This window comes from Oncorhynchus masou, chromosome 7, assembly GCF_036934945.1.
Source record: "Oncorhynchus masou masou isolate Uvic2021 chromosome 7, UVic_Omas_1.1, whole genome shotgun sequence".
NCBI lineage: Eukaryota > Metazoa > Chordata > Actinopteri > Salmoniformes > Salmonidae > Oncorhynchus > Oncorhynchus masou.
This window is the reverse complement of record NC_088218.1, coordinates 6,886,235-6,901,551: the sequence shown is the minus strand read 5'-3', so window position 1 is coordinate 6,901,551 and position 15,317 is coordinate 6,886,235. Positions and strand designations below refer to the sequence as shown.

Sequence of the window (15,317 nt, the reverse complement as noted above, 5' to 3'; positions counted from 1 at the left end):
AAGGACAGAACAATAAGCAGGCTAGAGAGATAGAGAGAATGAGGAAGTGATAGAGAGATGGAGAGAAGGACAGAACAATAAGCAGGCTAGAGAGATAGAGAGAATGAGGAAGTGATAGAGAGATGTAGAGAAGGACAGAACAATAAGCAGGCTAGAGATAGAGAGAATGAGGAAGTGATAGAGAGATGGAGAGAAGGACAGAACAATAAGCAGGCTAGAGAGATAGAGAGAATGAGGAAGTGATAGAGAGATGGAGAGAAGGACAGAACAATAAGCAGGCTAGAGAGATAGAGAGAATGAGGAAGTGATAGAGAGATGGAGAGAAGGACAGAACAATAAGCAGGCTCAAGAGATAGAGAGAATGAGGAAGTGATAGAGAGATAGAGAGAAAGACAGAACAATAAGCAGGCTAGAGAGATGGAGAGAATGAGGAAGTGATAGAGAGATGGAGAGAAGGACAGAACAATAAGCAGGCAAGAGAGATAGAGAGAATGAGGATGAGGAAGTGATAGAGAGATAGAGAGAAGGACAGAACAATAAGCAGGCTAGAGAGATAGAGAGAATGAGGAAGTGATAGAGAGATGGAGAGAAGGACAGAACAATAAGCAGGCTAGAGAGATAGAGAGAATGAGGAAGTGATAGAGAGATAGAGAGAAAGACAGAACAATAAGCAGGCTAGAGAGATAGAGAGAATGAGGAAGTGATAGAGAGATGGAGAGAAGGACAGAACAATAAGCAGGCTCAAGAGATAGAGAGAATGAGGAAGTGATAGAGAGATAGAGAAAGACAGAACAATAAGCAGGCTAGAGAGATAGAGAGAATGAGGAAGTGATAGAGAGATGGAGAGAAGGACAGAACAATAAGCAGGCTCAAGAGATAGAGAGAATGAGGAAGTGATAGAGAGATAGAGAGAAGGACAGAACAATAAGCAGGCTAGAGAGATAGAGAGAATGAGGAAGTGATAGAGAGATGGAGAGAAGGACAGAACAATAAGCAGGCTAGAGATATAGAGAGAATGAGGAAGTGATAGAGAGATAGAGAGAAGGACAGAACAATAAGCAGGCTAGAGAGATAGAGAGAATGAGGAAGTGATAGAGAGATAGAGAGAATGAGGAAGTGATAGAGAGATGGAGAGAAGGACAGAACAATAAGCAGGCTCAAGAGATAGAGAGAATGAGGAAGTGATAGAGAGATGGAGAGAAGGACAGAACAATAAGCAGGCTAGAGAGATAGAGAGAATGAGGAAGTGATAGAGAGATGGAGAGAAGGACAGAACAATAAGCAGGCAGGCTAGAGAGATAGAGAGAATGAGGAAGTGATAGAGAGATAGAGAGAATGAGGAAGTGATAGAGAGATGGAGAGAAGGACAGAACAATAAGCAGGCTCAAGAGATAGAGAGAATGAGGAAGTGATAGAGAGATAGAGAGAAGGACAGAACAATAAGCAGGCTAGAGAGATAGAGAGAATGAGGAAGTGATAGAGAGATGGAGAGAAGGACAGAACAATAAGCAGGCTAGAGATATAGAGAGAATGAGGAAGTGATAGAGAGATAGAGAGAAAGACAGAACAATAAGCAGGCTAGAGAGATGGAGAGAATGAGGAAGTGATAGAGAGATGGAGAGAAGGACAGAACAATAAGCAGGCTAGAGAGATAGAGAGAATGAGGAAGTGATAGAGAGATGGAGAGAAGGACAGAACAATAAGCAGGCTAGAGAGATAGAGAGAATGAGGAAGTGATAGAGAGATAGAGAGAAAGACAGAACAATAAGCAGGCTAGAGAGATAGAGAGAATGAGGAAGTGATAGAGAGATGGAGAGAAGGACAGAACAATAAGCAGGCTCAAGAGATAGAGAGAATGAGGAAGTGATAGAGAGATAGAGAGAAAGACAGAACAATAAGCAGGCTAGAGAGATAGAGAGAATGAGGAAGTGATAGAGAGATGGAGAGAAGGACAGAACAATAAGCAGGCTCAAGAGATAGAGAGAATGAGGAAGTGATAGAGAGATAGAGAGAAGGACAGAACAATAAGCAGGCTAGAGAGATAGAGAGAATGAGGAAGTGATAGAGAGATGGAGAGAAGGACAGAACAATAAGCAGGCTAGAGATATAGAGAGAATGAGGAAGTGATAGAGAGATAGAGAGAAGGACAGAACAATAAGCAGGCTAGAGAGATAGAGAGAATGAGGAAGTGATAGAGAGATAGAGAGAATGAGGAAGTGATAGAGAGATGGAGAGAAGGACAGAACAATAAGCAGGCTCAAGAGATAGAGAGAATGAGGAAGTGAGATGGAGATGGAGAGAAGGACAGAACAATAAGCAGGCTAGAGAGATAGAGAGAATGAGGAAGTGATAGAGAGATGGAGAGAAGGACAGAACAATAAGCAGGCTAGAGATAGAGAGAATGAGGAAGTGATAGAGAGATAGAGAGAATGAGGAAGTGATAGAGAGATGGAGAGAAGGACAGAACAATAAGCAGGCTCAAGAGATAGAGAGAATGAGGAAGTGATAGAGAGATGGAGAGAAGGACAGAACAATAAGCAGGCTAGAGAGATAGAGAGAATGAGGAAGTGATAGAGAGATGGAGAGAAGGACAGAACAATAAGCAGGCTAGAGAGATAGAGAGAATGAGGAAGTGATAGAGAGATGGAGAGAAGGACAGAACAATAAGCAGGCTAGAGAGATAGAGAGAATGAGGAAGTGATAGAGAGATGGAGAGAAGGACAGAACAATAAGCAGGCTCAAGAGATAGAGAGAATGAGGAAGTGATAGAGAGATGGAGAGAAGGACAGAACAATAAGCAGGCTAGAGAGATAGAGAGAATGAGGAAGTGATAGAGAGATGGAGAGAAGGACAGAACAATAAGCAGGCTAGAGAGATAGAGAGAATGAGGAAGTGATAGAGAGATAGAGAGAATGAGGAAGTGATAGAGAGATGGAGAGAAGGACAGAACAATAAGCAGGCTCAAGAGATAGAGAGAATGAGGAAGTGATAGAGAGATGGAGAGAAGGACAGAACAATAAGCAGGCTAGAGAGATAGAGAGAATGAGGAAGTGATAGAGAGATGGAGAGAAGGACAGAACAATAAGCAGGCTAGAGAGATAGAGAGAATGAGGAAGTGATAGAGAGATGGAGAGAAGGACAGAACAATAAGCAGGCTAGAGAGATAGAGAGAATGAGGAAGTGATAGAGAGATGGAGAGAAGGACAGAACAATAAGCAGGCTCAAGAGATAGAGAGAATGAGGAAGTGATAGAGAGATGGAGAGAAGGACAGAACAATAAGCAGGCTAGAGAGATAGAGAGAATGAGGAAGTGATAGAGAGATGGAGAGAAGGACAGAACAATAAGCAGGCTAGAGAGATAGAGAGAATGAGGAAGTGATAGAGAGATAGAGAGAATGAGGAAGTGATAGAGAGATGGAGAGAAGGACAGAACAATAAGCAGGCTCAAGAGATAGAGAGAATGAGGAAGTGATAGAGAGATGGAGAGAAGGACAGAACAATAAGCAGGCTCAAGAGATAGAGAGAATGAGGAAGTGATAGAGAGATAGAGAGAAGGACAGAACAATAAGCAGGCTCAAGAGATAGAGAGAATGAGGAAGTGATAGAGAGATAGAGCGAAGGACAAAATGATAAGCAGGCTAGAGAGATAGAGAGAATGAGGAAGTGATAGAGAGATGGAGAGAAGGACAGAACAATAAGCAGGCTCAAGAGAGAGAGAATGAGGAAGTGATAGAGAGATAGAGAGAAGGACAGAACAATAAGCAGGCTAGAGAGATAGAGAGAATGAGGAAGTGAGAGATGGAGAGAGAGATAGAGAGAGAAGGACAGAACAATAAGCAGGCTAGAGAGATAGAGAGAATGAGGAAGTGATAGAGAGATGGAGAGAAGGACAGAACAATAAGCAGGCTAGAGAGATAGAGAGAATGAGGAAGTGATAGAGAGATAGAGAGAAGGACAGAACAATAAGCAGGCTAGAGAGATAGAGAGAATGAGGAAGTGATAGAGAGATGGAGAGAAGGACAGAACAATAAGCAGGCTAGAGAGATAGAGAGAATGAGGAAGTGATAGAGAGATAGAGAGAAGGACAGAACAATAAGCAGGCTCAAGAGATAGAGAGAATGAGGAAGTGATAGAGAGATAGAGCGAAGGACAAAATGATAAGCAGGCTAGAGAGATAGAGAGAATGAGGAAGTGATAGAGAGATGGAGAGAAGGACAGAACAATAAGCAGGCTAGAGAGATGGAGAGAATGAGGAAGTGATAGAGAGATAGAGAGAAGGACAGAACAATAAGCAGGCTAGAGAGATAGAGAGAATGAGGAAGTGATAGAGAGATGGAGAGAAGGACAGAACAATAAGCAGGCTAGAGAGATAGAGAGAATGAGGAAGTGATAGAGAGATAGAGAGAATGAGGAAGTGATAGAGAGATAGAGAGAAAGACAGAACAATAAGCAGGCTAGAGAGATAGAGAGAATGAGGAAGTGATAGAGAGATGGAGAACAGGACAGAACAATAAGCAGGCTAGAGAGATAGAGAGAATGAGGAAGTGATAGAGAGATGGAGAGAAGGACAGAACAATAAGCAGGCTAGAGAGATAGAGAGAATGAGGAAGTGATAGAGAGATAGAGAGAATGAGGAAGTGATAGAGAGATAGAGAGAAGGACAGAACAATAAGCAGGCTAGAGAGATGAGAGAATGAGGAAGTGATAGAGAGATAGAGAGAAGGACAGAACAATAAGCAGGCTAGAGAGATGGAGAGAATGAGGAAGTGATAGAGAGATAGAGAGAATGAGGAAGTGATAGAGAGATAGAGAGAAAGACAGAACAATAAGCAGGCTAGAGAGATAGAGAGAATGAGGAAGTGATAGAGAGATGGAGAGAAGGACAGAACAATAAGCAGGCTAGAGAGATAGAGAGAATGAGGAAGTGATAGAGAGATGGAGAGAAGGACAGAACAATAAGCAGGCTAGAGAGATAGAGAGAATGAGGAAGTGATAGAGAGATGGAGAGAAGGACAGAACAATAAGCAGGCTCAAGAGATAGAGAGAATGAGGAAGTGATAGAGAGATAGAGAGAAGGACAGAACAATAAGCAGGCTAGAGAGATAGAGAGAATGAGGAAGTGATAGAGAGATGGAGAGAAGGACAGAACAATAAGCAGGCTAGAGAGATGAGAGAATGAGGAAGTGAGAGAAATGGAAAGAGGGTGTGACTGAGTCAGACAGGTGAGTTTAGAGTAGTCTGCACTGGGCCCCTGACCTGTGAGGTTGCGAAGGCCCAGCTGTCTGAGGCCGTAGAAGCCGTCGCGGCGGTAGTTGAGGAAGATGGCCAGGGCGTATCGTCCCTCGTAAAGCTTGGTGCCCCGCACGATGCGAAGGTTCTCCAGGGGCAGGGAGTCAAACTGGTTCAGAGCTACCAGCACATAGCCTGTCACCTCTCGGATAGACTAGAAGAAAGAGAGAGAGAGAGAGAGAGAGAGAGAGAGAGAGAGAGAGAGAGAGAGAGAGCGAGAGAGAGAGAAAGAAAGAAAGAGCGAGAGAGAGAGAAAAACAGACAGAGAGAGAGCGAGAGAGAGCGTGTCAAAGTTAGAGAAATTTACAAAGGCAGGCTACTATTTATTGAAGTACAACTTCAACAGACTACCTGATCTGTCACCCCAAACTTCCTGTAGATCAACCTAGTCTGGATCTGTCACCCCAAACTTCCTGTAGATCAACCTAGTCTGGATCTGTCTCCCCAAACTTCCTGTAGATCAACCTAGTCCGGATCTGTCCCCCCAAACTTCCTGTAGATCAACCTAGTCCTGATCTGTCCCCCCAAACTTCCTGTAGATCAACCTAGTCCTGATCTGTCCCCCCAAACTTCCTGTAGATCAACCTAGTCCGGATCTGTTCCCCCAAACTTCTGTAGATCAACCTAGACCTGATCTGTCCCCCCCAAACTTCCTGTAGATCAACCTAGTCCTGATCTGTCCCCCCAACCTTCCTGTAGATCAACCTAGTCCTGATCTGTCCCCCCCAAACTTCCTGTAGATCAACCTAGTCCTGATCTGTCCCCCCAACCTTCCTGTAGATCAACCTAGTCCTGATCTGTCCCCCCAACCTTCCTGTAGATCAACCTAGTCCTGATCTGTCCCCCCAAACTTCCTGTAGATCAACCTAGTCCGGATCTGTTCCCCCAAACTTCTGTAGATCAACCTAGACCTGATCTGTCCCCCCCAACCTTCCTGTAGATCAACCTAGTCCTGATCTGTCCCCCCAACCTTCCTGTAGATCAACCTAGTCCTGATCTGACCCCCCAACCTTCCTGTAGATCAACCTAGTCCTGATCTGTCCCCCCAACCTTCCTGTAGATCAACCTAGTCCTGATCTGTCCCCCCAACCTTCCTGTAGATCAACCTGGTCCTGATCTGTCCCCCCAACCTTCCTGTTGATCAACCTAGTCCTGATCTGTCCCCCAACCTTCCTGTAGATCAACCTAGTCCTGATCTGTCCCCCCCCAACCTTCCTGTAGATCAACCTAGTCCTGATCTGTCCCCCAACCTTCCTGTAGATCAACCTAGTCCTGATCTGTCCCCCAACCTTCCTGTAGATCAACCTAGTCCTGATCTGTCCCCCAACCTTCCTGTAGATCAACCTGGTCCTGATCTGTCCCCCAACCTTCCTGTAGATCAACCGAGTCCTGATCTGTCCCCCCAACCTTCCTGTAGATCAACCTGGTCCTGATCTGTCCCCCCAACCTTCCTGTAGATCAACCGAGTCCTGATCTGTCCCCCCCAACCTTCCTGTAGATCAACCTGGTCCTGATCTGTCCCCCCAACCTTCCTGTAGATCAACCTGGTCCTGATCTGTCCCCCCAATGTTTGTTTGTTTACTTCATCTATCTTGCACATAAATGTGTATGTGTTGAACTGTTCAACAATATTTGCTTGTATAAGCCAGCATTGTGTACTGAGCTAAGAAAGGCATCTTGAATGATGGCTCATTGTTAATAAGTTGGTGGAGGATGTTTTTTAGAGCACTTCTTCAGACAGCAGCTTGTCCTCAGCTCAGGACTGCTGCTTAGAGAAGCCAGCTGAAAATAAAAACTTTGTCTACTTGTGCCAATCAGTTTACATGGGGGCTAGAAGGACGTCCAATCACAGAGCTGTAATAACACTGGGTGAGATAATGAGCTCTGGAGCCCTGCCGTCAATCATCCTGACAGCCAATCGCAAGCTCCCACATGCTATCATTACTGGGACCTGGGCTTCGTTCAGTCAGTGGGATGGCTTCACTTTGTGGAGGTGTGTGTGTGTGTCCATGTAAAAAGCAGGCGGCAGGTTATACTGGTCCCAGATCAGTCCCTATGCACCAGCTACCTCTCCCTGGGTCTCTGTGGTCATTAAAAATACATCTGACGCGCTGACACAGCACGTCAACTGACTGCTATCATCCGCACGCCAGACATGGTAACACAGTCGCTCGCTGCACTAGCCACCACTGGCAGTTCCAATCACAACACTACATTATAGGAGCCCGAATGGCCGACAATTTCTTATAGGATCCATATGGATGGCAGTGCATGCACAATATAGACTCATTTAATTGCTAAGTATCTCTAGAGAGGCTCTTACCATTTGATGGCTGAATTATTCAACGTTGTGGCTGGGGTTCTGGGCTCTCGGTAAATTTACTGAAGCACTTGTATTTTGTCAGTGGCCCCGCAGCACCGCGGCACAATTGATATTCAGTGATATAACGGAGGGGTTACATGACATTACTCATATAAGAATTCCTAATGGGGTTCGTATAGGAACGTGAAAAGTTGTTTGAAATGATAAGTTAGGGGGGGGAACGATCCGAGGCTATGGGATGATTATAAAGAGTGGTTTTAATGAGTAGAGACAGGTCAGTAATGATGTTGCTGATTGGTTAGGAGCGGGGTGGAGAGGAGCTGGTTGGATTGGTCTTGACCTGAGGAGACTCGGGAGAGGGACAGCTATAAACAAGCCCTGGGTGTGTCTGAAATGGCACCTTACTCACTAATGCACTACTTTTGATCAGAGCCCTATATGGTCCATGTCCAAAGTAGTGCACTGTTAAAGGAATTGGGTGACATTTTGGACACATGCCTGGCTGTATTTTCCCTTCCTGATGACAGCCAGGTTACCAAGCAGAGTAGCTTCATTCGGTCATTCAGTCATCAGTCAGTCAGTCAGTCAGTCATTCATTCAGTCTTCATTCAGTCAGTCAGTCTTAGTCAGTCAGTCATTCAGTCAGTCAGTCAGTCATTCAGTTAGTCCGTAATTCATTCAGTCAGTCAGTCAGTCAGTCAGTCAGTCATTCAGTTAGTCCGTAATTCATTCAGTCAGTCAGTCAGTCAGTCAGTCAGTCAGTCATTCAGTTAGTCCTTAATTCATTCAGTCAGTCAGTCAGTCAGTCAGTCATTCAGTTAGTCCGTAATTCATTAATTCAGTCAGTCAGTCAGTCAGTCAGTCAGTCATTCAGTTAGTCCGTAATTCATTCAGTCAGTCAGTCAGTCAGTCAGTCAGTCAGTTAGTCCGTAATTCAGTCAGTCAGTCAGTCAGTCAGTCAGTCAGTCAGTCAGTATACATGGACTGCTCACTTTGGGCTTTATTGAAATACAATGTACAGAGGAGAAGAAAGAGGCGACAAAACACTGTTTTATTAGTGTGATTATGATGCGTCAATCACTGGGAATGAAAACAAAAACACAAAGAATCTGAATCAATGCTGTTGGAGTGAGACGTTATTCATTCCTCCTTTCGAATGTTTTCCAATAACATTTCACATTACCAGGAATAAGTGTAAGAAGACCTTTTAATGCTCTCAAACTTCAACGTTTTCTCCTGAACATTCTGTCATTAGGTTATAGTCAAACTCAAACAACTATTCAACAACACTCACTACAAATCTGTGACTTTTTCATTCTCCGACAGAAGAAGTATGATTCCAACATTAGATGTTACTGTGGGGGCTTCGTGATGTGGTTCCCAAGAATGGTGAGGTGTGATGTTTCTCTTTCAGCGAGGGTGACCCCACACTAACCCTTGTGTTTGGTGCCCCGGGCCGGATATGATCCATCGTTGGCCCCGGCATCATTAGCTCGGCAGTAACATCCCTATGCCTGCCGAGGATGCTTTCGCAGGGCCACAGGGACGTTGCTCTGCTCTAGACCTATCTGCAGGAGCCTCAGGCTGGCGGACGGCCCCAGCCCCGCTGCGGTGGTGATGGTGCCCCGTTCCCAGTGCCAGCCTCCGGGCACCGACGGCAAACCACGGAGAACCGACAGAGAATCGGTTCAAACTGTTGCTTAGCAATGCCTTGCAACACAAGGAGAGTCTTTCAGCACCAGCCACCAGTGGAGAGATGAGAGATGAGAGGGAGAGATGAGAGATGAGAGATGAGAGGGAGAGATGAGAGATGAGAGGGAGAGATGAGAGATGAGAGGGAGAGATGAGAGGGAGAGATGAGAGGGAGAGATGAGAGGGAGAGATGAGAGATGAGAGATGAGAGATGAGAGATGAGAGATGAGAGATGAGAGGGAGAGATGAGAGATGAGAGAGAGATGAGAGATGAGAGATGAGAGATGAGAGATGAGAGATGAGAGATGAGAGATGAGAGGGAGAGATGAGAGATGAGAGGGAGAGATGAGAGATGAGAGGGAGAGATGAGAGATGAGAGGGAGAGATGAGAGATGAGAGGGAGAGATGAGAGGGAGAGATGAGAGATGAGAGGGAGAGATGAGAGATGAGAGGGAGAGATGAGAGGGAGAGATGAGAGATGAGAGGGAGAGATGAGAGGGAGAGATGAGAGATGAGAGGGAGAGATGAGAGATGAGAGGGAGAGATGAGAGATGAGAGATGAGAGGGAGAGATGAGAGATGAGAGATGAGAGGGAGAGATGAGAGATGAGAGATGAGAGGGAGAGATGAGAGATGAGAGGGAGAGATGAGAGATGAGAGGGAGAGATGAGAGATGAGAGATGAGAGATGAGAGATGAGAGATGAGAGATGAGAGGGAGAGATGAGAGGGAGAGATGAGAGATGAGAGGGAGAGATGAGAGATGAGAGGGAGAGATGAGAGATGAGAGGGAGAGATGAGAGGGAGAGATGAGAGATGAGAGGGAGAGATGAGAGATGAGAGGGAGAGATGAGAGGGAGAGATGAGAGATGAGAGATGAGAGATGAGAGATGAGAGGGAGAGATGAGAGATGAGAGGGAGAGATGAGAGATGAGAGGGAGAGATGAGAGGGAGAGATGAGAGATGAGAGGGAGAGATGAGAGATGAGAGATGAGAGATGAGAGATGAGAGATGAGAGATGAGAGGGAGAGATGAGAGGGAGAGATGAGAGATGAGAGGGAGAGATGAGAGATGAGAGGGAGAGATGAGAGGGAGAGATGAGAGATGAGAGGGAGAGATGAGAGGGAGAGATGAGAGATGAGAGGGAGAGATGAGAGATGAGAGATGAGAGGGAGAGATGAGAGATGAGAGGGAGAGATGAGAGATGAGAGATGAGAGGGAGAGATGAGAGATGAGAGGGAGAGATGAGAGATGAGAGGGAGAGATGAGAGATGAGAGATGAGAGGGAGAGATGAGAGGGAGAGATGAGAGATGAGAGATGAGAGATGAGAGGGAGAGATGAGAGATGAGAGATGAGAGATGAGAGGGAGAGATGAGAGATGAGAGGGAGAGATGAGAGATGAGAGGGAGAGATGAGAGGGAGAGATGAGAGATGAGAGGGAGAGATGAGAGATGAGAGGGAGAGATGAGAGGGAGAGATGAGAGGGAGAGATGAGAGGGAGAGATGAGAGGGAGAGATGAGAGGGAGAGATGAGAGGGAGAGATGAGAGGGAGAGATGAGAGGGAGAGATGAGAGTGAGAGATGAGAGATGAGAGATGAGAGATGAGAGATGAGAGATGAGAGATGAGATGAGAGATGAGAGATGAGAGATGAGAGATGAAGAAATACATGGAGGGATAATTCTGCTTTGTAATTTAGCTCATTCAATTAAACGATGAATACTTTGCTGTGTTTTTCACCACCCTCTTTTGGAAACATTTTTTAAAACTTTGACACTATTTCATTTCCTTCTGCTCTTAAATTGCATTTACAGAGCCACCAGATCAATATTTTCTGCGGGTGGAATAGAAGTAGCTTGCAGGAGGAGATGATGAGGAAAGGATGAAGAGAGACGAAGGTAGCAGGAGGAGAGGATGAAGAGAGAAGAAGGTAGCCGGGGGAGAGACTGAAGAGAGAAGAAGGTAGCAGGAGGAGAGGATGAAGAGAGAAGAAGGTAGCAGGAGGAGAGGATGAAGAGAGAAGAAGGTAGCAGGAGGAGACACTGAAGAGAGAAGAAGGTAGCAGGAGGAGAGACTGAAGAGAGAAGAAGGTAGCAGGAGGAGAGACTGAAGAGAGAAGAAGGTAGCAGGAGGAGAGGATGAAGAGAGAAGAAGGTAGCAGGAGGAGAGACTGAAGAGAGAAGAAGGTAGCAGGAGGAGAGACTGAAGAGAGAAGAAGGTAGTCGGAGGAGAGACTGAAGAGAGAAGAAGGTAGCAGGAAGAGAAGATGAAGAGAGAAGAAGGTAGCAGGAGGAGAGGATGAAGAGAGAAGAAGGTAGCAGGAGGAGACACTGAAGAGAGAAGAAGGTAGCAGAAGGAGAGGATGAAGAGAGAAGAAGGTAGCAGGAGGAGACACTGAAGAGAGAAGAAGGTAGCAGGAGGAGACACTGAAGGGAGACGAATGTAGCAGGAGGAGAAGATGAAGAGAGAAGAAGGTAGCAGGAGGAGACACTGAAGAGAGAAGAAGGTAGCAGGAGGAGAAGATGAAGAGAGAAGAAGGTAGCAGGAGGAGAGACAAGAGAGAAGAAGGTAGCAGGAGGAGAGACTGAAGAGAGAAGAAGGTAGCCGGAGGAGAAGATGAAGAGAAGAAGGTAGCAGGAGGAGAGAATGAAGAGAGAAGAAGGTAGCAGGAGGAGACACTGAAGAGAGAAGAAGGTAGCAGGAAGAGAAGATGAAGAGAAGAAGGTAGCAGGAGGAGAGAATGAAGAGAGAAGAAGGTAGCAGGAGGAGAGGGAAGAGAGAAGAAGGTAGCAGGAGGAGAGACTGAAGAGAGAAGAAGGTAGCAGGAGGAGACACTGAAGAGAGAAGAAGGTAGCAGGAGGAGAGACTGAAGAGAGAAGAAGGTAGCAGGAAGAGAAGATGAAGAGAAGAAGGTAGCAGGAGGAGAGAATGAAGAGAGAAGAAGGTAGCAGGAGGAGAGGGAAGAGAGGATGAGTAGAAGAAAGACCCAAGGGAAGATAAACAGAAGCACCTGCATTTCGTCACCCTCCCTCTCTCCACCATGACTTTTATCAAAACACAGCTGGAGAGATGCAGCTTAAAGAAGAATACTTTCCTTCATGCCAATAACCTTAAATGTGATGAGATGTCTCTCAGGCTCTAAGAAGATAAACCCTGAACAAATAAAACGTGATTGATTCATAGAGGGGAATCCCCCAAACGATGGCCTGGTTGTTCCTCTCACAGATGTGGTTAGAATCATGGAATTCTAATAACGCTGTGTGATATAGAGTAGAATAGAACATAGTTAGACAACAATGGAAGACACACTACTATGCAAAATGACATTCTCCATCTCCAACACAGACACTCACACACACTCATCAACATGCACCTGCCTCTGCTGCCGTGACAACCAAGCTCAAAGCTCCAAGGCGCAGGCGGAGGCACAGCGGGTCACCTTCCCATCATGCATTGTGTTGACTCGGCAGCGTCAGTTCTCGTAACAATGGCGTGCAATTAACACTGTTGTACAGTCAGTCAAACAAAGACTAGTGCAGTCCCACCAGCCTCCTCTACCCTCTCCCCACCGGCATCCTCTTCCCTCTCCCCACCGGCCTCCTCTACCCTCTCCCCACCGGCCTCCTCTACCCTCTCCCCACCGCCTCCTCTTCCCTCTCCCCCCTGCCTCTTCTTCCCTCTCCCCCCTGCCTCTTCTTCCCTCTCCCCCTTGCCTCCTCTTCCCTCTCCCCCCTGCCTCCTCTTCCCTCTCCCCCCTGCCTCCTCTTCTCTATACTCACCTGCCTCCTCTTCCCTCTCCCCCTGCCTCCTCTTCTCTCTCCCCCCTGCCTCTTCTCTATCCTCACCTGCCTCTTCTTCCCTCTCTAGATCTCCGTTTCTCCTCCAGACCATTTGTGAATTTGACATTTGTTTGTAAATTGTTCTTGGCAACCTCAGGGATAGTCAGCGTTGAGAGGGGAACAACAGCCAGGCTTGATTAATGTATTCTACAGCTTCATCTAGCTGACATCTCTGTGTTTGCCTGCACTGTATGTGACTCAGGCTTTATCGCTCCAGTACCAGTCCTCCGGGACATGTTAGTGTGTGCTGTGTGTGCTCTGTGTGTGTGTGTGTGTGTGTGTGCTGCGTGTGCTCTATATGTGCGTGTGTGTGTGCTCTATGTGTGCGTGTGTGTGAGTGTGTGTGTTCTGTGTGTGCGTGTGAGCGTGTGTGTGTGTGTGTGTGTGTGTGTGCGTGTGAGCGTGTGTGTGTGTGTGTGTGTGTGTGTGTGTGTGTGTGTGTGTGTGTGTGTGTGTTAACTCGCACCGAGGGAATGAAGACTTATCCAGCTATAATTACAGTAGTTACCAGCATGTGACCAATCAACATAAAACATATTTGAATCAGCATTTCATTTAGTTTGTGTTTGGTGCAACACACACATATATATTAGGTAATGGTTGGAGGCTTGCATGTTTGATTCAGCTTAACCCACAAACTTGACATTAAATTCAGAGAGTATTATGAATTATGGAATATGAGAGTATTCCTCATATACAGTGCAGAGACACATTTGGTCAGTATAGAGACCAGAGAGGGGGATGAGACCAGGAAGTGAAGAGAAGAGATCGGGGAGACATGGAACAAGTGGAGAGAAGAGATATAGGGTCTTGGAACAAGTGGATAGAAGATATATAGGGGACATGGAACAAGTGGACAGAAGAGATATAGGGTCTTGGAACAAGTGGATAGAAGATATATAGGGGACATGGAACAAGTGGACAGAAGAGATATAGGGTCTTGGAACAAGTGGATAGAAGATATATAGGGGACATGGAACAAGTGGACAGAAGAGATATAGGGTCTTGGAACAAGTGGATAGAAGATATATAGGGGACATGGAACAAGTGGACAGAAGAGATATAGGGGACATGGAACAAGTGGACAAAAGAGATCGGGGAGATATGGAACAAGTGGAGAGATGAGGAGAGGGGACATGATGAGGGAATAGGGGGAGGGAGAGGAGAGAGAGGAGAGGGGAGGGGGACATGATGAGGGAATAGGGGGAGGGAGAGGAGAGAGAGGAGGAGGACATGATGAGGGAATAGGGGGAGGGAGAGGAGAGAGGGGAGAGGGGAGGGGGACATGATGAGGGAATAGGGGGAGGGAGAGGAGAGAGAGGAGGAGGACATGATGAGGGAATAGGGGGAGGGAGAGGAGAGAGAGGAGAGGGGAGGGGGACATGATGAGGGAATAGGGGGAGGGAGAGGAGAGAGAGGAGAGGGGAGGGGGACATGATGAGGGAATAGGGGGAGGGAGAGGAGAGAGAGGAGAGGGGAGGGGGACATGATGAGGGAATAGGGGGAGGGAGAGGAGAGAGAGGAGAGGGGGAGGGGGACATGATGAGGGAATAGGGGGATGGAGAGGAGAGAGAGGAGGGGGACATGATGAGGGAATAGGGGGAGGGAGAGGAGAGAGAGGAGAGGGGAGGGGGACATGATGAGGGAATAGGGGGAGGGAGAGGGAGAGAGAGGAGAACGGAGGGGGACATGATGAGGGAATAGGGGGAGGGAGAGGAGAGAGAGGAGAGGGGAGGGGGACATGATGAGGGAATAGGGGGAGGGAGAGGAGAGAGAGGAGAGGGGAGGGGGACATGATGAGGGAATAGGGGGAGGGAGAGGAGAGAGAGGAGAGGGGAGGGGGACATGATGAGGGAATAGGGGGAGGGAGAGGAGAGAGAGGAGAGGGGAGGGGGACATGATGAGGGAATAGGGGGAGGGAGAGGAGAGAGAGGAGAGGGGAGGGGGACATGATGAGGGAATAGGGGGAGGGAGAGGAGAGAGAGGAGGACATGATGAGGGAATAGGGGGAGGGAGAGAGAGTTGAGGAGAGGGGAGGGGGACATGATGAGGGAATAGTGGGAGGGAGAGGAGAGGGGAGGGGACATGATGAGGGAATAGGGGGAGGGAGAGGAGAGAGGGGAGAAGGGAGGGGACATAATGAGGGAATAGGGGGAGGGAGAGGAGAGAGAGGAGAG

General features: G+C 47.0%; 1 pseudogene; it reads right to left on the bottom strand.

The window, feature by feature from the left end:
* The window catches only part of LOC135542932 (receptor tyrosine-protein kinase erbB-4-like), a 235,145-nt pseudogene that overhangs the window by 166,758 nt on the left and 53,070 nt on the right, over positions 1-15,317 (bottom strand).